This window comes from Castor canadensis, chromosome 15, assembly GCF_047511655.1.
Source record: "Castor canadensis chromosome 15, mCasCan1.hap1v2, whole genome shotgun sequence".
NCBI classification, from domain to species: domain Eukaryota; kingdom Metazoa; phylum Chordata; class Mammalia; order Rodentia; family Castoridae; genus Castor; species Castor canadensis.
In genome coordinates, this window is record NC_133400.1 from 50,526,057 (window position 1) to 50,554,028 (window position 27,972).

Sequence of the window (27,972 nt, forward strand, 5' to 3'; positions counted from 1 at the left end):
TGGTCACACATTGATGCACAATTTCTGTCTTTAGAAATCTAATCTGGCCACTCAAAAATATTTCATATCAAGAAGTCTGTTGAACAGATTTTACTGTTCAGTTTTCTTCTGCATCATGATGATCAGTATTAGTAGATACTTTCCAGGTACTTAACATTACTGATAGCCCAAGTGAATGAATCAAAATGGTTGTGGAAACAGTCTGTAAAGCTTCTAGAAGGTGCAGAGTGGCCAATTGTCACTTTTCTTATGGGTTAAATGAAATATTGTCACTGTGACAGATGAATAATTTAAGGTTTTAATGGATGTAGGATCATGTGCATATCTTGACTGAAGTCAAAACAAATTCAGTAGAAGTCTGTGTGGATGACAACAAACCCTTACAGCTGGCTGTCAAGGCCATATGATATTCCTTGTTGTCATATCCTCTAAGGCAGACTTACAGGCACAAAAGAAAACTATGGGCAATCACCAGCTATATAAGTGGGAAAATAGTAAACATATTGTTTTTCTCTTCTTTCTTATCCACTGTAGAGCCATCAATGATTCTTTTAACATAAAAGATATGAAAATTGTCCCAGTTATTCTGAGGGCATTTTAACTTTCTAGTTGCTAGTAAATTAAGAAACAACTGAAAAAGTTAATGTAAATTGATGGCAGATTCTAGAAGTCTGGATAGAACTGAAACTCTTCAAAACAAAGTAATTTGTCTATAAGGCTTTAAGCTTTGTGGGCAAACATTTTGCTCCTTTTAAAAGTTGTGGTTAAAAAACAACAGAATTTGCCATCTTAATCATTTTTCAGTACAGAGTTCTGTCGTGTAGTCACACCATGTGTAGTAGATCTCTAGAAAATTTTCATCTTCAACAAGCTTTACTGATCCCCTTCCCCATTTCCCTGACTCTCAGTCATTGGCAACCATCACTTTATTTTCCACCTTGTTTATTTTAGATAGATATAAGTGGAAGCATACAGTATTTTTCTTTTTGCTGCTGCTTACTTCTCAGCATAGTGTACTGAATATTCATCCATGCTGTAGCACAGGACAGGATTTTTATTTTTTTTGGTGGTATCTGGAGTTTGAACTCAAGGCTCCACACTTGGGATGCAGGCACTCTACCACTTGAGCTATGCTCCCAGCCAAGGACAGGATTTTTTAAAAGGTTGAATTGTATATATATATATCAACACATTTTCTTTTTTTTATTGTTTTATTATACATATGTGCATACAAGGCTTGGGTCATTTCTCCACCCTGCCCCTACCCCTCCCTTACCACCCACTCCGCCCCCTCCCTCTCCCCCCTACCCCCTCGATACCCAGCAGAAACTATTTTGCACTTATCTCTAATTTTGTTGAAGACAGAGTATAAGCAATAATAGGAAGGAACAAGGGTTTTTGCTGGTTGAGATAAGGATAGCTATACAGGGAGTTGACTCACATTAATTTCCTGTGCGTGGGTGTTACCTTCTAGGTTAATTCTTTTTGATCTAACCTTTTCTCTAGTTCCTGCTCCCCTTTTCCTATTGGCCTCAGTTGCTTTTAAGGTAGCTCCTATAGTATCTCTGCGTTAAGAGCAACAAATGCTAGCTAATTTTTTAGGTGTCTTACCTATCCTCAACTCTCCCTTGTGTGCTCTCACTTTTATCATGTGCTCAATGCCCAATCCCTTTGTTGTGTTTGCCCTTGATCTAATGTCCACATATGAGGGAGAACATACGATTTTTGGTCTTTTGGGCCAGGCTAACCTCACTCAGAATGATGTTCTTCAATTCCATCCATTTACCTGCGAATGATAACATTTCGTTCTTCTTCATGGCTGCATAAAATTCCATTGTGTATAGATAGCACATTTTCTTGATCCATTCGTCAGTGGTGGGGCATCTTGGCTGTTTCCATAATTTGGCTATTGTGAATAGTGCCGCAATAAACATGGGTGTGCAGGTGCCTCTGGAGTAACCTGTGTCACAGTCTTTTGGGTATATCCCCAAGAGTGGCATTGCTGGATCAAATGGTAGATCAGTGTTTAGCTTTTTAAGTAGCCTCCAGATTTTTTTCCAGAGTGGTTGTACTAGTTTACATTCCCACCAACAGTGTAAGAGGGTTCCTTTTTCCCCGCATCCTCGCCAACACCTGTTGGTGGTGTTGCTATTAATGGCTATTCTAACGGGTGAGGTGGAATCTTAGTGTGGTTTTAATTTGCATTTCCTTTATTGCTAGAGATGGTGAGCATTTTTTCATGTGTTTTTTGGCCATTTGAATTTCTTCTTTTGAGAAAGTTCTGTTTAGTTTACTTGCCCATTTCTTTATTGGTTCATTAATTTTGGGAGAATTTAGTTTTTTAAGTTCGCTATATATTCTGGTTATCAGTCCTTTGTCTGACGTGTAGCTGGCAAATATTTTCTCCCACTCTGTGGGTGTTCTCTTCAGTTTAGAGACCATTTCTTTTGATGAGCAGAAGCTTTTTAGTTTTATGAGGTCCCATTTATCTATGCTATCTCTTAGTTGCTGTGCTGCTGGGGTTTCGTTGAGAAAGTTCTTACCTATACCTGCTAACTCCAGAGTATTTTCTACTCTTTCCTGTATCAACTTAGAGTTTGTGGTCTGATATAAAGATCCTTGATCCATTTTGAGCTAATACTGGTATAGGGTGAAATACATGGATCTAGTTTCAGTTTGTTGCAGACTGCTAACCAGTTTTCCCAGCAGTTTTTGTTGAAGAGGCTGCTATTTCTCCATCGTATATTTTTAGTTCCTTTATCAAAGACAAGTTAGTTATAGTTGTGTGGCTTCATATCTGGGTCCTCTATTCTGTTCCACTGGTCTTCATGTCTGTTTTTGTGCCAGTACCATGCTGTTTTTATTATTATTGCTTTGTAATATAGTTTGAAGTCAGGTATTGTGATACCTCCAGCATTGTTCTTTTGACTGAGTATTGCCTTGGCTATTCGTGGCCTCTTGTGTTTGCATATAAATTTAACAGTAGATTTTTCAATCTCTTTAATGAATGTCATTGGAATTTTGATGGGAATTGCATTAAACATGTAGATTACTTTTGGGAGTATAGACATTTTTACTATGTTGATTCTACCAATCCATGAGCATGGGAGATCTCTCCACTTTCTATAGTCTTCCTCAATCTCTTTCTTCAAAAGTTTATAGTTTTCCTTGTAGAGGTCATTCATATCTTTTGTTAGGTTTACACCTAGGTATTTGATTTATTTGAGGCTATTGTAAATGGAATTGTTTTCATATATTCTTTTTCAGTTTGCTCATTGTTAGTGTATAGAAATGCTAATGATTTTTCTATGTTGATTTTATATCCTGCTACCTTGCTGTAGCTATTGATGATGTCTAGAAGCTTCTGAGTAGTGTTTTTTGGGTCTTTAAGATACAGGATCATGTCGTCTGCAAATAGGGATATTTTGACAGTTTCTTTACATATTTGTATTCCTTTTATTCCTTCTTTTTGCCTAATTGCTCTGGCTAGGAATTCCAGTAAAATGTTGAATAGGAGTGGAGATAGTGGGCATCCTTGTCTGGTTCCTGATTTTAGAGGGAATGGTTTCAGTTTTTCTCCATTAAGTATAATGCTGGCTGTAGGTTTGTCATATGTAGCTTTTATAATGTTGAGGTACTTTCCTTCTATTCCTAGTTTTCTTAGAGCTTTTATCATGAAATGGTGTTGGATCTTATCAAAGGCTTTTCTGCATCTATTGAGATGATCAAGTGGTTTTTGTCTTTGCTTCTGTTAATGTGGTTTTTTACATTTATTGATTTTCATATGTTGAACCACCCCTGCATTCCTGGGATTAAGCCTGCTTGGTTGTGGTGAATAATCTTTTTGATGTGTTGCTGAATTTGGTTTGCCATTATTTTGTTGAGGATTTTTGCATCAATGTTCATTAAGGAGATTGGCTTATAGTTATCCTTTTTGGAGGTGTCTTTTCCTGGTTTTGGGATAAGTGTAATAGTGGCTTCATAAAATGTGTTTGGCAGTTTTCCTTCCCTTTCTATTTCGTGGAACAGTTTAAGGAGGGTTGGTATCAGTTCTTCTTTAAAGGTCTGACAGAATTCAGCAGAGAATCCATCAGGTCCTGGACTTTCTTGAGATATTCTTGATTTCTGCTTCAATTTCATTTTGTGTTATAGGTCTATTCAGGTGATTAATTTCCTCTTGGTTCAGTTTTGGATGATTATATGTATCTAGAAATCTGTCTATTTCTTTAAGATTTTCAAATTTATTTGAATATAGGTTCTCAAAGTAGTCTCTGATGATTTCCTGGACTTCCATGGTGTTTGTTGTTATCTCCCCTTTTGCATTCCTGATTATACTAGTTTGGGTTTTTTCTCTCCTCATTTTAGTCAGGTTTGCCAGGGGTCTATTGATCTTGTTTATTTTTTCAAAGAACCAACTTTCTGTTTCATTAATTCTTTGTATGATTTTTTTTTGGTTTCTATTTCATTGATTTCAGCTCTTATTTTTATTATTTCTCTCCTTCTATTTGTTTTGGGATTTGCTTGTTCTTGTTTTTCTAGGAGTTTGAGATGTATCATTAGGTCATTGATTTGGGATCTTTCAGTCTTTTTAATGTATGCATTCATGGCTATAAACTTTCCTCTCAGGACTGCCTTTGCTGTGTCCCATAGGTTCCAATAGGTTGTGTTTTCATTTTCATTGACTTCCAGGAACTTTTTAATTTCCTCTTTTATTTCATCAGTGATCCATTGTTCATTAAGTAATGAGTTATTTAATTTCCAGCTGTTTGCATGGTTTTTGTCTTTACTTTTGTTGTTGAGTTCTACTTTTACTGCACTGTGATCAGATAGTATGCATGGTATAATTTCTATTTTCTTATATTTGCTGAGGCTTGCTTTGTGCCCTAGGATATGATCTATTTTGGAGAAGGTTCCATGGTCTGCTGAGAAGAATGTATATTGTGTAGATGTTGGATGAAATGTTCTGTAGACATCAAGTAGGTCCATTTTTGATCTATTGTATATTTTAGATCTTGGATTTTTTATTGATTTTTTGTTTGGATGACCTATCTATTGATAATGGGGTGTTAAAGTCTCCCACAACCAGTGCGTTGGCATTAATATATGCTTTTAGGTCTTTCAGGGTATGTTTGATGAAATTGGGTGCGTTGACATTGGGTGCATACAGGTTGATAATTATTATTTCCTTTTGGTCTATTTCCCCTTTTATTAGTATGGAATGTCCTTCTTTATCTTGTTTGATCTATGTAGGTTTGAAGTCTACTTTGTCAGAGATAAGTATTGCTACTGCCTGTTTTCGGGGGCTATTGGCTTGGTAAGTCTTCTTCCAGCCTTTCATCCTAAGCCTATGCTTATTTCTCAGTGAGGTGGGTCTCCTGTAAGCAACAAATTGCTGGATCTTCCTTTTTAATCCATTTCATCAAGCAGTGCCTTTTGATGGGTGAATTAAGTCCATTAACATTAAGTGTTAGTACTGATAGGTATGTGGTGATTCCTGTCATTTAGTTGTCTTAGTTGTTTGAAGGTTTGATTGTGTGTACCTAAGTTGAGGTTACTCTCTACTTTCTTGCTTTTTCTTTTCCTGTAGTTTGGTGCTGCCTGCCCTTTCATGGTTAAATTGGGTTTCACTTTCTGTGTGCAGAATCCCTTGAAGATCTTTTGTAGTGCTGGCTTTGTGGTCACATGTTGTTTTAGTTTCTACTTATCATGGAAGACTTTTATTGCTCCATCTATTTTGAGTGATAGTTTTGCTGGGTAGAGTATCCTGGCATTGAACTTATTTTCATTCAGTGCCTGGAAGATCTCACCCCACACTCTTCTTGCTTTTAATGTTTCTGTTGAGAAGTCTGCTGTGTTTTTGATTGGTTTACCTTTGTATGTTATTTGTTTTTTCTCTCTTACAGCCTTCAATATTCTTTTTCTAGTTTCTGAACTTGTTGTTTTAATGATGATATGTCATGGGTTAGTTCTATTTTGATCTGGTCTGTTTGGTGTCCTCGAGGCCTCTTGCATCTGTATGGGAATATCTTTCTCTAGATTTGGGAAATTTTCTGTTATTGTTTTGTTGAATATATTACACATTCCCTTCGCTTGCACCTCTTCTCCTTCTTGGATGCCCATGATTCTCAAGTTTGGTCTTTTGATGGAGTCAGTGAGTTCTTGCATTTTCTTTTCACAGGTCTTGAGTTGTTTAATTAATAGTTCTTCGGTTTTTTCATTAATTACAATTTCATCTTCAGGTTCTGCGATTCTGTCTTCTGTTTGTTCTATTCTGCTGGATTGGCCTTCCGTTTTGTTTTGCAGTTCTGTTTCATTCTTTTTTCTGAGGTTTTCCATATCCTTTGTGGTTTTCTCTTTAATGTTGTCTATTTTTGTCCTGAGTTCATTTATCTGTTTATTAATCATGTTCTCTGTTTCACTTTGGTGTTTATACAGTGCTTCTATGGTTTCCTTTATTTCTTCTTTTGATTTTTCAAATTCTCTATTTTTGTTGTCTTGGAATTTCTTGAGTGTCTCCTGTACATTTTGGTTGACCATATCCAGTATCATCTCTATAAAATTCTCAATGAGTACCTGTAGTATGTCTTCTTTTAAATTATTCTTGTGGGCTTCATTGGGTTCCTTGGTATAGTTTATCTTCATTTTGTTGGAGTCTCGATCTGAATATCTGTTTTCTTCATTCCCCTCTGTTTTCTGTACTAATTTTTTGCTGTGGGGAAACTGATTTCCCTGTTTTTTCTGTCTTCCCATCATTGTCTTTGGTGTTGTTACTGTCCCTGTACTGTGTGCAATTAAGTATTTTCTAGCTTGTAATAATAACCATGGTAATATTTAGAATGGAAGGGTGAGAGGAGATGGAAAGCAAGAAGTTAAAGAAAAGGGAAAAACAGACAAGTAGGACAAAACAAAACAAGGAATCAAACAAAAAAGTTTCAGAGGTATAAACAGGGAGCATTAGTGTACTAATCAACAGTAAGTTGAACAGGCATTAGAGAGACAGAGAGGATTGAAAATAAGAAATAAAAAGAATAAGATAAGAATAAAAGTAAGTAAATGAAAGAAATAAATATATATAAATAAAATAAAACAAAATGAAAAATAGAAAATAAAAAATAAAACCTCCAAGTTCAAATGCAATGAATTTTCAGTCTTAATAATTTTGGTATCCGTCTCAGTCTCCAATCCTGGAGATGGTGCCTCAGATGTTGTTCTGTAGTTGTCTCATCAAAGGGGATGCATAAAGTAGTACAAAATTGCACACACACACACACAAAACCCCACAAAGTGTCCCAAGTTCAAATGCAATACAGTTTCAGTAAGTTTTTCAGCATGCAGGTGTCGTTCGGTTGTGTTCTCATCAAAGGTAGGGAGAGAGAAAAAAAGAGTCTGGAGACAGTTCTGTGAATGGCTATCTGCAGCTGTGGCTTGCCTGCCTGCTGCTGTCAGCCTGCTGTTTCTGGAGGCATTATTTATACAGATCTCTTGGGTGAGCTTAACACTCACATGGCCCTGCATGCTTTGTTTACTCAGAGTTCTCCTGTGCACAAGCCTCTGCTACAAGCTTTCCCCTTTCCAGGCACACTGGGGGAGGTGACACTGCACCCGCTTTCTCTGGCCTGCGTGTTTGTTTACAGCTCACATGGGAATTGGGTCTTCCCCCCTCTCCTGTGGAGTTTTCCTCCCACTGCCACTTTTACAAGTTTTTCTGCTCCTGATTACTGGGTGGTGCTGCTGCTCCTGCCAGCCGCCCTGTTTATTTACAGCTCACATGGGAAGTGGGTCTTCCCCCCTCTCCTTGGAGTTTTCCTCCCTCAGCCACTCTCACAAGCTTTCCCGTTCCTGATTACTGGGCGTGCGCCCCTGCTCCTGCTGGCCCAGCTTGTTTATTTACAATTCCGGGAAGGATTCCCTTCCCCCAATCTTTGGCGCTCAGTGTGCTCCACCCTCTTTCCCATGTGTCTTTATTGTTCTTAGTGCTTATTACTCAGTTTCTCTTTTTTCCCCAGGTGGAGGTCAATTTGTCCAGGGGGATATGCTGCTCTGGCTCAGGGTTGTCTATGGGAGTACCGCAGCACTGCTAAGCTCACCCTGTCTGCGTCTTCCCAAGCCAGCTGGGCGCGGGTGACTGGCGGCCCAGGGGCCCTCCTGGTTTCTCCCTTTAATGTGAAGTGGAGATGCTCTGTGCCAGCTGGAGGTGTGGAGGGGTCAAAGTTTTGCCTCTTCTCAGTGGTTTTGCCTGCAAGGTGTGTCTCCAGCATCTCTCCAAGATTTTACTATAGGAGGCATGCTTTCTGCTTCCTCCCTCTAGCTGCCATCTCTTACTTCCTTTTAAAAATCATGTCTCAATCAAGTTCCACCCCAGTTGTGAAGATAGTTCTTCCATGCTGTTCATTGGGATGGTACACAGTACTTTAGGTAGTTAAATGAGACTTGAGGTACCTGAACCATGGTACTACCGCACTGAAGGATTAGTCCCCAGGTTGGTGCTATTGGCAGATGGTAGAAACTTTATATGTGGGGCCTGCATGGAGGTTTTAGGTCATTGGAGGCATGCCCTCAAAGGGTAGTGTGGTACACCAGTCTCTTCTTCCTGTCTTTCTCTGCTTCCCAGCCACAGTGAGTTTGATGATTTATGCCACCACAACCAACCTGTCATGAAGTTCTGCCTCACCATAGGCTGAAAAGAAGTAAGGCCAACTTACCATGGGCTGAAATCTCTGAAACTATGTTCTAAATAAAACTTCTTTTAAAGTTGATTATCTCAGGTATTTTGTTACAGTAATGGAAAGCTGATTAATACAACTTCCTGTGAAACAAATTGAAGCAGAATACCAGCTTAGCTCCTTAAGTGTATTTTAATGTGCTAGATGGGGGCATTTATAAACTACTTCCTCTCTTGTTCAATTCAGTAAGAATTGATTATATTGAAAATATAACTGACTAACAAGATATTTGGCTTTTGTTTCAGCAAATTGAAATGTTCAAATGTAACAGATAATATATGAGCAGAGTATCACAGGATCCAGCACATGTCCTTACATTAATCCACTCAGTTTTCACAAAAGAGATCCTGGGTCTATGCTTATCCCCAAACCTCTGTATATCTCAATTGGCACATCTTCCTTGAACAGATAATTTACATGAGTCATTTACATGAAGACTATCTTAAAAATTTACTTTTTGTATATCAAAAATTTCTTCCATACAATCCCCAATATTTTTGGACTTAAGAGTAATCACCTTGTTCTCCTCTGGGGATTGGGTGATGACTTAATATACTTTCTTAGCTGAGGTAGATTTCTTATTCTTAACTTTCTGTTTTGACTTTTAGATGATTGTCTAAATATTTTTACATTCTGCTAACTCAGTGACCCAATAAAATTAATTAAAATATTATGGATATACTAGTGATTTATTAAATTCCTTAGATTCAGTTGCAGTCTGTTTAAGCTTATACTGTCAGATGTTAGGACAGTAATGTTTCTACATTTATAGATTCAGCTATATCCACACACTCTATTTTCCTCTGAAATGTGAATGCTTTTAATACTAAATAGCTGAAAGGCAATAGGGACATAAAAGATATTAAAATGCCTCTAGTGGTTTAACTATGCAGGTAATCATCATGTCTAATATAAACGTGAAGTTTTAAAATTCATGAATGAAAACTATAAAAAATCTTAATATATATCTTTTTGGGTAATGGGAAAATTTTCATAAAGTAAAAATTTAACATTATTTAGAACAGTATTTAAAAATAACAGTACTTATAAGTAAAATAGTCAAATTTGTTTTTGTTTAAGTTTATAAAAGACCTTAGAATTAATCTTGTCTCCTACCATCATTTTATTTAGGGCCCAACCACAGGCCCCTTCCTTCCTTCCTTTTTTCTTTCTCCCTTCTCTTTTTACTTTTTATTAGTGTGTATTAATTGTACAAAGGGGTTTCACCATGGTATTTCACATATGCATATATTATACTTTGATCAGATTACCTATCTTTCTTTTCTCCATTCCCACCATTTTAACAGTTTTAGTGGGTTTTATGCCATTTTACACTTAGACACATTGTACTTCAATATTATTCACCCCCATCATCGTCTTTCCTTCTCATCTCCTCCCCTTTGCCTCTCCAGACAGTCCCACAATCTTGTACATACACATACATACATACACACACGTATTAGGACTAACTTCTCCATATGAGAAAACAAACAATATTTGTTCTCCTGAACTTGGCTTATTTTGCTTAACATGAATGACAATCTCCAGTTCCATCCATTTACCTGCAAATGGCATCTAAGTAGAGTTGATCAAAGTGGAATAGAGCTAGTGATTAATATCCATCATAATATTTGTGGTTTAATTTCGGCTTAGTCAACAACCCAACACATTTTTCAGAATACCTACCACCTTCTGCTCCTCAGACTGTAGTTGAGGGAGTTCATCCCAGGAGTGAGGATAGTACCAAGCACAAATTAGAACCTGGTCTAGCTTAGACTGTACTAAGAAGCAGAACAAATGTAGACCACCATGACTGGAACAAAGCAGAGGCTCCCACAGTCAGGTGGTAGGAATAGGAGGCATCCAGGGCTTTTTTCCTATCCTTGGGGGAGTTCATGCAGAAAACAACAAGGAAGATGAGAGTATATGGGGTCAGGATGAAGAACAGGGGAATAGGGACCACAATGCTTGTCACAACGGGCTTCTCATAAGCAGAGATAGCCTCACAGTCCAACTCCAGGATGGCCATAACCTCACAAAGGAAATGAGAAATTTCTGTGGAACCAGAGATGGATGGAGTAATGTATGACATCAGCCATGTGCATGAGTGATGTAAAAGCACTTCCAGCCCAGGAGATGGGAGTTGTCTGCAAACAGACCATCTGGCTCATGATGATGGCATATCTCAGAGGGTTGCAGATGATCACATCAAAGGACATGAGAATGGAAAGGGTACACTCAGCAATTCCTGTAGTCACAAAGAAGATCTGAGTTGCACAGACTACCTATGAGATGTTTCTACTTCCTGAGAGGAAGTAGGTTGCCATCTTGGGTATGGTGGTAGAGATTAATGTCAGTTCTATGACAGACAGATGGCTGAACAGGAAGTAAATGGGTGAGTTGAGGTAAGAATCAGATCAAAATAAATGTACTGTTTGTGGCAAGAATCATGTAGATCAGGAGGATAGCAGAGACAAGGAAATTGACATGTTCTTACAGGAAGAGAACCGAGAGGATGAAATACATATTTGATTACACATTCCTTTTATCCACATCTCTGGCTTATTAGTTGGAACTAATCAACTGAAAAAAAGTGAGAGTTGGAGAAATATGAAGATTTTTTGAATTCTGTTTCTTAAAGTCTTTTCTTTCTTGCCCTTCATCAGCATCAATAGGGTATGAAATTTCTGCAAATGGCAGCACCTTTGATAATTTCATTGCAAAGAAAGCAATTGAATGGAATCAATATATCAATGATGCTATTTTCAAGGAAATGTGTATCAACTTCAATTCTCACCCATAGTCTTTCCTTCTAGAACACATTGCCAAAAGCCAGGACAATTAATGCCCATCTTGCATCAAATAAAGTCAACGACACCACCTCCCTTTCTGTCTATCTCAATTCTTAGAGACATCTCTTCCCATTATACGATCTTACTGTTTTGATTTGAACCTTTGGAAAGTTTATAACATCTGTTCCAGTCTCACTCATTCCTAGATATTCCATACCTATATGTGTCGTGCAGTATACTGCATTGAAGGGATGAAGATGAATAAAGTATATTCTATGATGCCACAGACCTTCCACCTTATTGAAGATGACCAGTAAAAGGTACATATGAAAAAATATGAATGATGTGACAATAATATATACATACAACAGTATATAATAGAGATTCAAACTTCATTTTTAAGAGCTGGAGGAATTGTATGATGACAAGTCTAACCTGACACAGCTTTATTTTTTGAAGCGAACCATCACTTAAAAAGTGAAGCATAATGGAATTGTAGGATTTTAGAAAGGAAAAGCAACTAATTGCTTATCTAGGCCAGAAAGGTTAAGTAACTTGTTCAAGGTCATATCACAATTTAGTGTGATTAAAAAGACTAACAATGTCCCAGAAATGTTCCAATTACAGCCCACTTTCAGATCTTCAGAAAATATATGCATAATAATATATTTAGTCAATGGAACCTTGTATTGTTTGCTTTATTAGAACAATTCTAGCTCTTGTAACAGATAATGCTAAATGTCAGTGGATTAAGATATTAGAAATATATATATGAATATATATGTGTGTGTATAAATAGATACATATATATGTCCTTCTATATTTTTTATCAGATAAAATTCAAAACAGCTGTTGTTGGTAGGCAATTAACTCTCCTCTGAGTGACACTGTAAGGGCCCAGACTCTTGCTGTCTTTTGCTCGCCATCTTCAACATTGACTTTTATGGTTTATCATGCTCATCTATATTAAGCAGGCAGTAGACAAGATGTGCAGGTTTAATTGGACCTCTCATGAAAGTGCTACAAGTAGCCTTCCCTAATATTCTGACCCACGTTGGCATACCTCCCTGCAGGGGAGGCTGGGAAGTATATCTAGTTCTTTGCTGAGAAGTCATTATATACATGCATGAAAATGGCCATAATGAAATCTGTTATTTTGTACAATTAATATATGCTAACAAAATATGACTTGATATTTAAAAAGTGTACTGTGCAATCTCCATGTGTTTTGTAGTTTCTCTTGCGATGATTTACAGTCCCATTCCATTATGATCTAATAATATTCAAGAAATTGATTTAATATTTTATGCTTGTTAAGGTCTGCTTTATGGCTTAAAATATCTGTGTTAGGGAAAGTTCCATGATCTGTTGAGAAATGTGTGTTCTGTAGTTATCTGTTAAGTCCATTTGATCTATAGAATGTATAGTATATATAGTATATAGTATGTAGTATACAATATATATATAATTGATTTTTTGTCTCAGTGGCCTATTTATTGGTGAAAAGTGGAAATTGAAGTTGTTATATTGGGGCTTCTCTATCCAGTAGTGCTTATTTTATGAAATTATTTTCACTGATGTCCTGTGCTACTGTATTTGCAATAGTTATATCTTCTTTATAGATTGTTGCCTTCATCAATATGTAGTGATTTTCTTCATTGCTTCCAACTAGTTTTGCCCTAAGCAGAGCTACATTTGTTTGATTTTGGATTCCATTTCTTTGGAATTTCATTTTCCATTCTTTCACTTTTCATGTATGTCTTTGCTAGTGAGGTATATTGCTTGTAGCATGCAAAGAGTTGGGTCTTGCTTTTTAATCAAATCAGCCATTGCCTATTCTGGTTGAGAAACTGAGATAATTTATATTGAATATTATATTATATTTATTGCTTAAAGGTATGTACTAATTTCTGGTTTTTTTGGTTTTTGTTTTGAATACTTTGTGTTCTTTACTTTCTTCCTTACTCATCTTAGAGGTCTGACGGTGTACTAAATTTATGATGTTTGATTCCCAAGATTTGTTCTTTCCTGAACTGTTATAACTACATTTCTCATTTTTCAGTGTGTAGGATTCCTTTAAGTATCTTCTGCAGTGCTGGCTTAGTTGTAAAGTGCTGGCTTTAGTTTATTCTTATCTTGGAAGCTCTTTATTTCTCTCTTGATTTTGAGGGATAACTTTGCTAGTTATTGTAATCTAATCTGACAGATATTTTCTCTCAGGGCTTGAAATATATCATCCTGGCCTTTAGAGTTTCTGCTGAGAAATCTGCTATTATTCAAATCGGTTTGACTTTATGTAATCTGTTGCTTCTCTCTTGCAGCTTTCAGTATTCTTTCTCCATTCCCATACTTAGCAGTTTAAGAATATGATGATGTACAGAGATAATGTTCTGATCATATGTATTTGAAGTGGTAAGTGCCTCCTGTACCTGGATGGCCATATCTCCCCAAGATTTGGGAGAGGTTCTCATTCATATCCTGCATTGCCTTCTTGTTTTTCGTGGTACTGGGGTTTGAACTCAGGGCCTCACACTTCCACTTGAGCACTCTTCCACTTGAGTTGCATCATCTTCTTTATTTTCCTCAATTGTTTCTCCATTTCTTTTGGAAGTCATTGATCTTTATACATTTCAGTATTTGCAGTGTTTATCTGGCATTTCATCTACTTCAATATCTTTTGAGTCAGTTACTAGAGAGTTATGAACTTTTGGATGAGAAATTTGCCTTATTTTTTCATGTATCTTAAACTTCCTTTTTATTTGTGTATATTAAAGGTATGAAGGGGTTTCATTGTGATATACCTGTATATGTACATAATGTACATTGATCATATTCACCCCCTCTATTACTCTTTCTTATACTCCAACTCTCTTTTTGTTCACAGTTTTAAATAGGTTTCATTTTGCTATTTTTATGTATCCCTCTACTATATTTTGATCATTTTCAACCAATCCTCCTCCTCTTCTTTTGACCTCCCCTCCACTGTTTCCTACCCCAAATAAGTTTACCTTTTACATTCATCTAATATATTTTATTTTAGGTCTATTATTTGCATATGAAAGAAAATATGTAGTATTTGGCTTTCAGAATCTGGTTATTTCAATTAACATGATCATTTCCAATTCCATCCATTTTCCTCCAAACAACATAATTTCCTTCTTCTTTATGGGCAAATAATACTCCATTATGTATATGTACTACATTTGCTTTATCCACTCATTGGTTGATAGGCACCTAGGCTGATTGCATAGCTTGAATATTATGAATAGTGCTTCAATAAACATGGGTGTACTGGTATATTTATTGTATGCTGGCTTACTTCCTAAGTATTTTATTTTTTGAGGCTATTGTGAATGGTATTGTTTTCCTGATTTCTTAGTCTGTTCACTGCTGGTACTTAGAAAAGATACTGGTTCGTGTATATTGAGTTTGTATCCTGCTAATTTGCTGAATGTGTTTATGAAATTTAAGAGATTTTTAATAGAGTTTTTAGGGTCTGTTAGGTTAAGATCATATCATCTGCAAATAGAGATATTTTGACTTTTACTATTTGAATCCCTTTTATTTCTTTCTCCTGCCTTACTGTTCTGGATAGAAATTCTACTACTGTATTGGAAAAAGAGAGGGGAGAGTGAACACCCTTGTCTCAGTCCTAACTTTAGAGGGACATGCCTTCAGTTTTTTTCAGTTTAAAATGATGTTGATTATAAGATTGTCATATATAGTGTTTATTATGTTGAAGTTCAGTCCTTCTATTCTTAGTTTCTTTAGAGCTTTTGTCATAAAAGGATGTTGAATTTTGTGAGTTTTTTTTTTGCATCAGTTAGGTGATCATATAATTTTTGTCCTTAATTCTGTTCATATGCGTATTACATTTACTGATTTGAGTTTGTTGAACCATTGTTTCATCCTTGCATCATGGTATATGATCTTTTTGATGTGTTGTTTAATTTGTTCTTTTCTTGGCAGTACTGGGGTTTGAACTCAGGGTTTTCCACTTGCTAGGCAGGCACTCTACCACTTGAGCCACTCTGCTAGTGATGCCAGTTCAATTTAGTTTGCAAGGTTTTTACTGAGAATTTTTGCATCTGTGTTCATTAAAGATACTGGTCTATAATTCTCTTTTAAAATTGTGTCCTTGTCCAGTTTTGAAATGAGTGAAATAGAATATGTATGCCGATTTTCTTTCTATTTCTATTTCATGGAAAAGCTTGAGGAGTACTGGTGTTAGTTCTTTAAAGATCTTACAGAATTTGGCTGTGAATCCGTCAGGTCTTGAGCTTTTCTCTGTTGGGAGAGTTTACTATTATTTTAATATCATTGCTTGTTATAGATATATTTTTATGGTTTATATCCTTTTGGTTCCAAATATAATTGCTTTCTGACATTTTTTTGCAAAATGGGCATTGTTAACTATGAGGTTGCTAAAATGTGTAGAAATATATATACAGTTCTGGGGTTTGAACTCTGGGCCTACACCTTGAGCCACTCCACCAGCCATTTTTTTGTGATGTGATTTTTTGATAGGGTCTCATGAACTGTTTGCCTGGGCTGGCTTTGAACCACAATCCTCCTGATCTCTGCCTCCTGAGTAGCTAAGATTACAGGTGTGAGCCACCATTGCTTGGTTTAGAAATATCCTAATACATAGTTATAGTAATAAAATATCTCTGTATGATGCATGTTAAACTTCTTTTATTTGATTATTGATTTTTTCTTTTATTTGATTATTGTTATGGGTTTCTTTTCCAGGAGAATTTCATATATAATAATTGTTAAATATGAAATTTTATTGATGCTGCTATATTTGTGATAATTATTGATATTTGTCAAATATTTTTCCATTAAACTTGTATGGTATAAGATTTCCTTTTCATGACTAAATTGCAGAAGATGCCAACCTCTATAAACATATTCAGGACTGTGTGGGCTTTTGAATTTCTCTGTATATAATAGACAAAAGGACCATGTTAGTCAATTTTTTCTGATTTTATTAACATGTATTAATTCTATACAGAGTTTTCATTCTGATATTTCCATATATGCATTCAATGTATCTCAAAGAGATCCATCCCCTGTATGACTCCATGTCATATCCCCAGCCCCTTCTTGTCACAATTTCAGCAGGTTTTATTGTTCTATTTTTATACATGTGTATAGAATACCTGGAACATATTTGCCACCCTGTACATCTCTTTTCACCCTCCTAATACTGATGGTACCTTTCCCCAAACAGAACATATTTCATATTTCTATCATTCATTTTTAAAGGAATATGTTGTGTGTATGAGAGAGAGCATACAATATCTGACTTTCTCAGTCTGGCACATTTCACTTAATATGATGAGTTCCAGTCCCACCAATTTTCCTGCAAATGACATAATTTATTCTTCTTTATGACTGAATAATACTTCACCATGTATATATAAAACATTTTTTCCATTCTTATTTGATGGGCATGTAGGTTGATTCCATATTTTGACTGTTGTGAATAGTGCTGCTATAAACATGGGTGTGCAGGTGTCTTAACTGTATGTTGACTTACATTCTTTTGGATATATGCACAGGAGTGGAATAGCAGGATCATTTGGTAGTTCTGTCTTTAGTTTGTTGAGGAACATCCATACTGATTTCCATAGGGGCTTCACTAACTTACATTCCCACCAACAGTATATGAGGGTCCCTTTGCCCCACATCTATGCCAGCATTTGTTATTATTTGTTTTTTTAAAATACTTTCATTAGTATATACTAGTTGTATGAGAGGATTCATTGTGACATTTACATATGTGCTTACAATCACCCCCTCTTGATTACATTCACCCCCTCTATCATTCTCCCTCATATCCCTTCACACTTTCTTAGAGCAATTTCAACAGGATTCATTGTTCTGTTTTCATACATGTATACAAAGTACATCAACCATATTTACCCTCCCTCACCCCCTCCTTTTACCCTCTCCTCCCCTGGACAGGACCTGTTTTACCTTCCCGTCCTTCATTTTTTAAGTATATGTTGTATATATTGTAACATGCATATAATGCATATATTGTAATTTTAATCAGATTATCCCCTCTATACTCACTCTTTCTCTACTGCGCTGCTCCTTTATTATTCAGTAGCATTCAGTGCATTTCTTTACATCATCTTCATATGCAGTTATGATGTATTTCAACATTATTCACTCTCTATCATTCTCTTTTCTTGTCTTTCTTCCTCATGGTTCCCTTGGATAGGCTCACTACTTCAATCATGTTCATCATGTTCTCTCTCTGAGTCTCTCTCTTTCTGAGTTTCTCTCTCTGTCTCTGAGTTTTTCTCTCACTCTCTCCCCCTCTCTCTCTCCAAATGTTGGTTGGTTGGCCTGTCAATCTGCTCCTCTATATAGTTGTCTTGGTGGCTCTTGTGGCTGACTCTTACAGGAAGTAACTCAGGAATGGAAAAGAAAAAAGAAAATGAAAATAAAAATAAAAACAAAACAGAACAGAACAAAAAAAATGGGCTAGGGAGAGTCTGGGGTTGGAGCATATCTGGCTCTGTACCCTTGCATCAATGGCAGATTTGACTTTAAAAGTTTAGTTAGGGATAGTTATCTCTAGCTACTTTATTCCAGCACCCTCTTTTTTAGCATACTAGATTGACCACTCTCCTTGCATTCATGAACCTGAAGGTTTTTTTTTTTTTGTCATGGTTTTCAGATCTGTTTGTATGCAAATATGTAAAGTTCTTTGTATCACAGAACATTCTCCATGCTGTCAAATAGTGTTGGTTAAAAAGATTTCGAACCATAAACTAGGCTATTCACACTCCAGACATGTTATATTTTTAAGGACTATTCAGTGTTTTTATCTGTACATAACACCCATAATTTGTATGAAAAATAGGTGAGGGTATAAGAATATTAATTGATCAACATATATTCTAAATGTAAACATAAATTGAATTCTTTTTAAAAATATTTTTATTAATTAAAACTTTATTTTCAATCCCACATATGATAGTGGCTACCATTTTAAACAGAAAGCTGGAAAATTTGATTCTTCTACATTGTGTTGCCCTTAGTAGTTACCATTTTAATTTAAAAAAATAAGCAAATAGTAGCATCAGATATGGAAATCTGACCATATCAGATGATTGAATATAGAAAATATATACACAAAAGAGGATTATTCAGTGATAAGAATGAAATTATGTTACTTGTAGGAAAATGGATGGAACTGGAGATTATTAAAATAAGTGAAATAAGTCATACACAGAAAGACAATACCATGTTTTATCTCATATGCATAACCTAGATTTTTTGTACAAAGACACGAAAGCAGGAGGACTATGGGGGAAGGTTGAGTTCACCTGGAGGAAGGAACAAAACAAGTAAGTGTGATGGGGCTGAATATGATCCAAGTACATAGTATGTATGTATGAAAATGACATAATGGAACCCATAAAATTGTGAACAAAAGGTGAGATAAGAAAGAGTAATAGAGAGGGTGAATATGATCATGGTATATTATATGCATGCGTGAAAATACCACAATGAGACCCTTTGTTTTGTGCATTTAATATATGCTAGTTTTTAAAAAGTACATCTAACTACCAGGAGCTGTGAAAAAGAAAAATGTCTCCTTTTGGAAGGTCAAAGTCTTTACTACATAAATATAACTAGGGAGACAAAGAAGGCCAAGCTGCTCTAAACAAAGAAGTGGAAACTATAAACAACCTTGTGACTATAGCCAATAATTACATATGAATATTTTATAAGATTTATCTTTTATAAATGTCCTGTATTTGTATAGTTTTTCTAACTCATTTAGATCTCAGTTTTGATTGTTAGTTACAACACAAACAAAAATAACAACTTATTACAAGATGATACCATCCTCAAAATCAGAAACCACATATATGAAATTGGTAATTTTTAAAATCATGTGTTATTTCTATTCTTGTCTTGGAGTAAAGAAAAGTAACACCAAATAAAATGAGATTTCTTGGGCTTAAAAATTCTAATAATACATCTTAACACTTAATTATATTTGCTCTTTAGAATTCAGTTTATGTCACATATGAAGAAATGGTCAACATCCCTTGCCATAAAGAAAATGTAAATCATATTGAGTTGATCATGTGATTTTTGTCCTTTATTATGTTTATTGATTTGAGCATGTTGAACCAACCTGATCATGGATAATAAACTTTCTAATGTGTAGTCAAATTCAGTGTGCAGGTATTTTAAGAATTTTTTTGCATGTATGATCATCAATGAAATTGGTCTGTAACATTCTATTTTAAGCAATGGTTAGAAGAACTTTGCAGGTAGTTCTTTTTTAAAGGTCTAACAGAATTTGGCTACGAATCAATCCTGTTCTGGGCTTTAATTTATAGGGAAACTCTTTCTTGCTTCTTCAATCTTGTTGCTCCTTATAGATATATTTAATTTGTTTATATACACTTGGTTCAATTTTGGTAGGTCTTACCAGTGTATCCTTTAGATTTTTCCAATTTAATAGAATATATGTTTTCAAAATATTCCATAACAATAGTCTTAATTTCATTGGTATTTCTTATAATAGCTCCCTTTTATCTCTAGATTTTAAAAAAAGGTGTCTTCTTTTCTTTTTGTTAGTTTGGCTTAGAGTTCATCTTTTTTTTTGGCAATACTGGCATTTAAATTTAAGGCATCGTGCTTGGTAGAAGGTGCTCATCTCTGCCAGTCTTTAGTGTTTGCTTATGTTGTTTGAGTCTTAATTGTTTTTTTATGCCTCCAACTTGGTCATTGATTTCTGTGTACTAACTTTGGGTTTGGCTTGTTCCTGCTTTTCTAAGAGTTCAAGGTACATCATTAAGTTATTTAATTGAGTTCTTTGAGATTTTTTAAATGTAGGCCCTCACAGTTAGTTACTTGCTCTTTGATTGCTTTCATGTGTTCTAAAAGTTCTGATAGGTTGTGTTTTCATTTTCACTTGATTTTAGGAATATTTTAATTTTCTTTCTGATTTTGTTAATAATTCATTGATCATTTAAAAGTGTATTACTTAATCTCTGTGTAGTTTTGTAGTTTGTCTTGTTATTGATGTGTAATTTTATTCCACTGTGATCTGATAAGATCAAAAATTATTTTAAATTTCTTGTTACTGTTATGACTTGCTTTTTGCCTTAAAATATGGTCTAGTTTGAAGAAAGTTCCATGGGCTGCTGAAAAGAACTTATATTTTGCAGCATTTGGATGTAATATTGTGTAAGTGTCTGTTAAATCCATTTGATCTTTGGTGAAATTTGTTGAGTTTTTGTGTGTGTGTGTGTGTGTGTGTGTGTGTGTGTGTGTGTGTGTTTGTGTGTGTGGATGCCTTATGTATTGATGACAAGGAGTATCTAAGTTATCCACTATTATTGTATATGGACCTATCTTTCTCTTTATGTCAATTAGTGTTTGTTTTATGAAACTGGTGAATACAAATTTACAGTCTTTGTATCGTCTTCATTTTTGTTCAAAGGGAATACTATATTTTAGGAAGTTATATATATGTACAGTGAGCTTTTTTTTATCCCTTCTGAATAATTTTGGCTTGAAATCTACTTTATCAGGTATGAGTATGTATACTCCTGGTGGATTTCAGTTTCCACTGACTCAGTATATTATTTCCCATCCTTTTACTTTCATTTTGTGTATGTCTTTTTCACTGAAGTGTATCTGTTGCAGACAACAAACATATGGATCTTAATTCAGTCAGCCAGTGTGTCTTTTAATTGGAGTGTCAGACATTTATATTAAGATTATTATTGTGATTCCTATAATTTTGTTTTTTTTCCTGGTTGAGCTTGATAGTTCTTTTCTTTCTCCCTTGTTCATAGTAGGAATTTTCTGGTTTACTGAATTGAACATGTTTGATTCTTTCCTTTTACTCATTTGTTTATCTGCTCCTCTCATGAAATTTATTCTTTACTGTACTCTTGTATTTATGACTGTTTTTCTTTCTCATATATGTGTAGGATTTCTATATATATCTTGTGCAATGCTGATTAAGTTGTCATGATTGCTTTAGTTTGTGCTTATCTTGGAAGGTCTTTCTATCTCCATCAATTTTAAAGGTTACCATTGTTGGATGTAGTAATCTTTGTTGGCAGTAATTTACTTTCAGAGCTTGAAATATATCATTCCAAGTTTCCATGGCTTTTAGAGTTTCTTCTGAGAGGTCTGCTGCAATGCTAATGAATTGGTATTTTTCTCTTGTAGTTTCCAACATTCTTTGTTCTGTAATCTGGACATTTTAACTATTATTTGATATGGAAGGTTCTTTACTGGTCATGCCTATTTGAAATTCTAAATGTCTCCTGTGCTTGGATATTCATATTTTCCTTAGATTTGGAGAATCTTCTAACATAATTTTATTGGCTAGGTTTTCTATGCCTTTAGTTTGTATCTTAGCTTGTTATTCTACCTCATGGATTCTTAGGTTTATATCTTGGTCATATCTGAGAGTTCTTTTTTTTCTTAGTGTCTGAATGTAATAATTCCCTATCTTTACCTTTGATTCATGATATTCTTTCTTATGCTTGATCTAGTCTATTGGTGATGCTTCCTATTAGTATTTTCTATTTAATTTATTGAGTTTCTTATTTATAACATTTCTGTTTTTTTCCCCAGAATCTCAACTTATTCTTGAATTTCTCAACAGCATTGCTGACTTTTTCATGCAGGTTTGAGTTGACTTCCTTACTTCATTTATCCCTGTGTTTGAATCCTCTTTGTGATCATTACTCATTTTTAAAACTAGACTTTTGAATTCTTTGTCATTTCAGTATCTTTGGATTCAGTTATTGAGGAGTTAATGAGCTTTAGGAAGGAACATATTGCATAAACTAGAAAGATTATTTGTTCATGTGCTGGGATAGATGTCTTTTACAGTTGTATTCTGGGGACTTCTTAGTGAGCAGACTTATCTTGAATAGTCTATGCCCAGTACCACTCAGAGAGCAAAAAACTGCTGTATCATTCACAACACAATTGAGACTGGTGCTGTGTGTGGGTTAAGGGACTCTTCACAATCCTAGCTCCTTGCTATCAAAACTTCTTAGTGGGTCTGTGTGTGATACTTCCTATCCTCACTGCCACCTCTCATGGCTGTTCTTAATTTAGACACTGTGGGAAAGTGTCCCTGGTTTCCTTATTTGTGATTATTCCTTGTTTGTGGGTCTTCAGAGTAGCTAAGTCTCAAATAATAGGCCTCCTATCAAGAGGGCACCTGGCTATAGCACTCTGAGTGATGGGAGAAGGGGTGACAAAATGAATTTTTTTCCTATGCTGGCCTTCCACACAGGAGTCACTGTTGTACGACGTTCATACACTAGTTAATTGTGGGCTTATCCTGCAGATAGGGTTGCTAGTCCATTGTCACAACAGCCTGGTTTACCTTATATTGGTGGCTTTGGCTTGACACTCCTAAACCTGAGAAGCCAGGTTGGATCTGTAGGCTGTTTACTGCTTTTCACTATGCAGTCTTTCTGTTTGTCTGTGGCTTTACAACTATCCTGTCATATAATTCATGAGTCCTGGTTCTTACCTTTTCTTTCTCTCTGGAATATAGTTTATCTTTTGTTATCCTTCTGCTTCCATTCACAAAGTCACAAATAGGAAGCTTCTTCTTACTGTGAATCTCTGTGGTCCTGGGTGGGTTTTCTTTTTTTTTGGTTGGTTGATTCAGTTACCCCTTCAATTTAATTGATTGTTGTAGCTCTGTTAAGTTGTTTATATACTCTTGGTTTGATTTTTGTAGGACATATTATTTCAACCCAGGCTCTACCCATATACAAAAGTTGTGGGTAGGTGAAGAGTAGCATGTCCAATTATTCTGGGAGCCTGGTGGATCTTTGCAAGTGGTAGAGCAGATGGTGAAGGGTAGTGGTAGTTGGCCAAAGGCCATTGACAAGGAAGGTAGTGGACATGCCTCAGGGTTCAGTCCTGAGTTCCATTGACAGGTAGGGTGCTGCATGGAGTTTGAACCCAGTGTTTGGGTTCAAGGCTGCTGACAGCTAGGGTAGGGACACAGGGTTTGGGGCCCTAAAAGTTACAGCTCCTGCAGTGGGAGGGGTCTCCCCCCACCCGATCCAGACCAGGTGGTGTCAGTTTATATTCTCTATTGCACACCAATATTATCTGGTGCCACCTACTCTTTGCCCCTGTGTCCCTCTTGTTTTGCCTGGGCCACTCATCTGGCTGGTCTCACTACTGACTAGATGATAGGGGAGCATACTCTCTGCTATTGATGCTGCGTCTATTATTTTTTTTTTATTGGCATATAGTAATTGTATAGGAGTGTTTCACTGTGACATTTATGAATGTGTTTACAAAGTATCTTAGATTCACCCCTCCATCATAAGCACTCATTCCCTCCCCTCTTCTTAGAACAATTTCAACAGGTTTCATTGTTCAATGTTACCAACTTGACAAAAGTGGGAAAGACTACACAAGAGAAGGCCTTTAGTAGGATCTAATGTTGCAATACCAAGGAGAAAGCAGGGAGGATATCTCTCAGCTGCTCACAAAGTAAGCTGGGCAGCCTGCTTATATAGCACTGTCCCCTGTGGGAGTAGTAATACTCAGGACTGCAAGAGGGGACTTACCCTGGAAGTTTGTGTTTTATTAAAATATTAACCTGCTCTTTGTAAAATTTCCAAAGAAAATAACTTTAAAGAGCAAAGGTTTTTATTATATCAAGATAATTTCTCATGTTTTCTGCTGTTAGATTTTTAATTGCTTAGTAAAATGAAAATTTTTTTTTTGGTGGCACTAGAGTTTGAACTCAGGGCCTCACACTTGCAAGGTAGGTGTTCTCACCACTTCAGCCACTCTGCCAACCTCCTTTTTGTGATTTTTTTTTTCGAGATAGGGATTTGTGAACTATTTGTCTGGGGCTGGTTTTGAACTGTGATCTCCTGAACTCTGCCTTCTGAGTAGTTAGGATTATAGGCATGAACCAACAGCACCTGGCAGGAAAATGAAATCTTAAGGAAATTAAAGTTTATTTAAGCTTCTGTCTGTTTTAAGGTCTTTGGCATTATGCTTAGTTTATAATTCTGGTTAAATGAGGTATAGTATGTTTTATTGATACAAGTTCCATAAAATTTTAAAAGCATGACGGTCCTGATAGAATGTTATTATGATTGTTGTTGTATCATGCTGTAAAATAATTAAAACGGGGCTGCTGAGTAACTGAATATTCTCTATTCTTGTGACCTGCACATCCTAGGATCCTAAACTGGGAGTGACGGGAGGTTGAGAAAAGACAAAAGACAAACATGCAGAAAGCAGGGACAGGTGGTCTGGGTGTTCTGGTGGAGACACACAACAGCCTCCACCACCTCCAGCGAGTTTATTATATATAGCCTCCAGCAAGTTTATTACATACAGCGGCAAACAAGGAAGCAGAGCAACATTTCTCAGGCAGCATGACCTTGTAGTTATTGGCAACAGGGGGAACCTGTGATCGCTACTTTCTGCATATACTGGTACTGTTCCTGTCTGAAAGTCATGGTGTAAACATCCTTGTTCTTATGCAAAGCAGCTGTGCAGCATTTTGTTCTTGTTCTCTTCTGCAGCTGGGGGCTATGCCCATCCCAGCCTGCAGATTATTTGACATGGCTGTGCTCATGTCAAGTTTTTTTTTCACAATTTAAACTCTACTGATGTACACATTTTAATAAAATAAGTAACAAAAAACTACACAAAGCCATAGTTATGTAGAACACAGGACTTTAAAAATAGTTGATGTCTTGCACAGGAAATCAATGTGAGTCAACTCCCTGTATAGCTATCCTTATCTCAACTGGCAAAAACCCTTGGTCCTTCCTATTATTGCTTATACTCTCTCTTCAACAAAATTAGAGATAAGGGCAGAATAGTTTCTGCCAGGTAGCCAGGGGGTGAGGGGGAGGGAGGGTAAGGAAGGGAGTGGGGAAAGGGGGAGAAATGATACAAACATTGTATGCACATATGAAAAAAATAAAAATTAAAAAAAGTTGATGTTTATAAAAACACAATGTTTAAGGCAGTTACACATTTGTACAATGTCCATAAAGTCTCTTGAAAAATAAGAATGTTACTTCAGTTCTATAAAATACACTGTACATTTTAAGACTGTTCTAAATCGAGCATACTTCAAAATGCACTGTGGGTTTGTGGTGACAAACGATTCTATCCATTTCTGGAGGGGTGGGGGTGGGGGGAGAAAGGTGTGACCTGGCTGTGGATTTAAAACTTTTAATTTCTTTAATAAATAAATTATTTCTGAAGCATACAATTTATAAAAATTCTATATACATAGTATAGCAACTGGTAACAAACCTAGTTTTAATACACTTTATATAGGATGTACCAGGGCTGAGCACCCTGATAAGGAAGAAGCACTATACATTCCCCTCTTACCTGAACGGACAATTTCTTGATGCAAAGAACGACAACAGCAGCAACAACAAAATGACAGCAAAGCACACATCCCCAAAAGGTTTTCAGAGATGGCCGTCCAGAACACTTAAAAAAAAGTTGCATTGTTCAACACCCTACTGACTCTTCAGGGCCCTTGATCCTGAGAACTGTGTTAAGAAACCAGAGCCCCTAGCAATGGTTTTAAAGGGTCACGAGCTCAGAGCTATCCAAAACTAATTTAGGGGTTCCCCTCAAGGCAATCAATCACCGTTTTCCCACCCATGGTCACTGAGAAAGGTGACCAGGAGGAGAGGAAGGAACCCCTAGCAGGACTTTCCTATTTACTTACCAATGCTTGTCTAAAATGGCAGTCATGAAAAACATTTTCCCCCCTCGCAGGGACAATTGCTAACAGCGACTTTGGAAATATAATTTCTCCTTCGCCCTCGCCCCCTCCCGCGTTCCAAACCTTGTCCCTTGGAACCACTGAGACCACTGGGTCAGCCGCACTCTCTTTGCGGGTTTCACCAGGCTGCGCTGAGCTCTGCAGATGGTCTGGCATACAGGAGCCTGGGCTTAGGGGAACCAGGGAGGAGGTCCAATAAGTCCTGTAGGGACAAGTGTCCCCAGCCACAGGTGCCCCAGTGCAGGCTGGAGAGAAGGCGCGCGCGCAGGGTGGGGACGCGTGCACCCCAGCAGCTTCTACAGGGCAGGAGGTCTACCAGAGCGGCCCAGGCGACACCAGCAGCAGCATGAAGAAGGCCAGCGGGGTCCAGGCACCTCCGGGCGCCGCACGGCTGCCACGGCTGCCGCTCGTGCGTCCCGGCCCGTGGGACTGGTCTCCCCCTGTAGTCCCCGGGTGCGCGTGGTGCGGGGCGCCATAGTCGTCGTCCAGCGGTGGCTCGGCTCCCACATCCCCAGGGCGCGGCTCGTCCGCCTAGTCCTCGTCGTAGTCATTGTCCAGCCCCCCCATCCGAGCCACTGCTACCCGGGCCCTGGTCCATCTCGCGCCAATGCACAGGCGAGCCATGTTCTCCTTGACCGACTCGCAGATGGGCCTCTCCAGGCCATCGCACACGCAGTCGTTGAGCAACTCCGCCTTGGGTACGGCCAGGGCCAGCATATCCTCGATGACCGTGCGGCACTCGTCGGTGCACGCAGCCCATTGAAGAGTTTGCCACAGTAGGTCAGGTAGCGGCCGAGCGCCAGGTTGCAGCGGATGTCACGGGCGCAGCGCCGCCTGGCCTTGGGGCAGCCCATGACCCTTCCCGCGCCGCCCGCGCCGCCCGCGCCCCCTCTGGTCCTCAGCAGGCACGGCTCAGTGGCGCGCTTGGTGGACTTGCAGCTCTAGTCCTGCGCGCAGTCACAGTCCTCCAGCACGGGGCGCGCGGCGCGTGTAGTTCAGCTGGATCAGGGCGGAGATGCAATGGCTGGGGCAGCGCCTGCGCGCCGAGGAGCCGGTGGAGCCCGCGGAGGCCAGGGAGGCAGAGAAGGCGGCGGAGGGCCCGAGCACTTCGCCTTCGCTGCACGCGCCTGAGTCAAGTTTTCATAGGATTCACATAATACGCTCTCCACACTCTATGAGCTCTGTCTCTGTATGTCAGTAAGGGACAATCTTGCTTTATTCGTCCTCACTTCAAAACTAACATAGAATTAAGATTTTAATGTGAGATACTCCTGAACTTAAGAGCATAGATAGACCTCAACACGATAGTGCCAGACTTCCATACTCCTCTGTTACAAATAGGTAGGTCATCCAGACAAAAAAACTTCCAAATTTAATGACACCATAGACCAAATGAACTTAACAGACATCTACATTTCATTTAGAAGCATGATACACATTCTTCTCAGTAGCTCATGGAACTTTGTCCAAAGTAAATCATATTTTAAGACACAAAGCAAGTCTTAACAAATATAATAAAATTGAAGTAACCCCTGCATACTGTCTGACCACAACAGAATAAAACTACAATTCAACAACAGCAACAACAACAATCCAGCAGAATGTATTCAAACGCCTGGAGAGCAAACATGATGTT

The 27,972-nt window shown here is 37.3% G+C and overlaps 2 pseudogenes; both read right to left on the minus strand.

Annotated features, from left to right (window-relative positions):
• Positions 1-10,405: 10,405 nt before the first annotated feature.
• Positions 10,406-26,492, minus strand: LOC141417233 (olfactory receptor 2AE1-like; annotated as a pseudogene).
• LOC141417234 (growth arrest-specific protein 1-like) overlaps positions 24,684-27,972 on the minus strand; it is a 41,720-nt pseudogene continuing 38,431 nt past the window's right edge.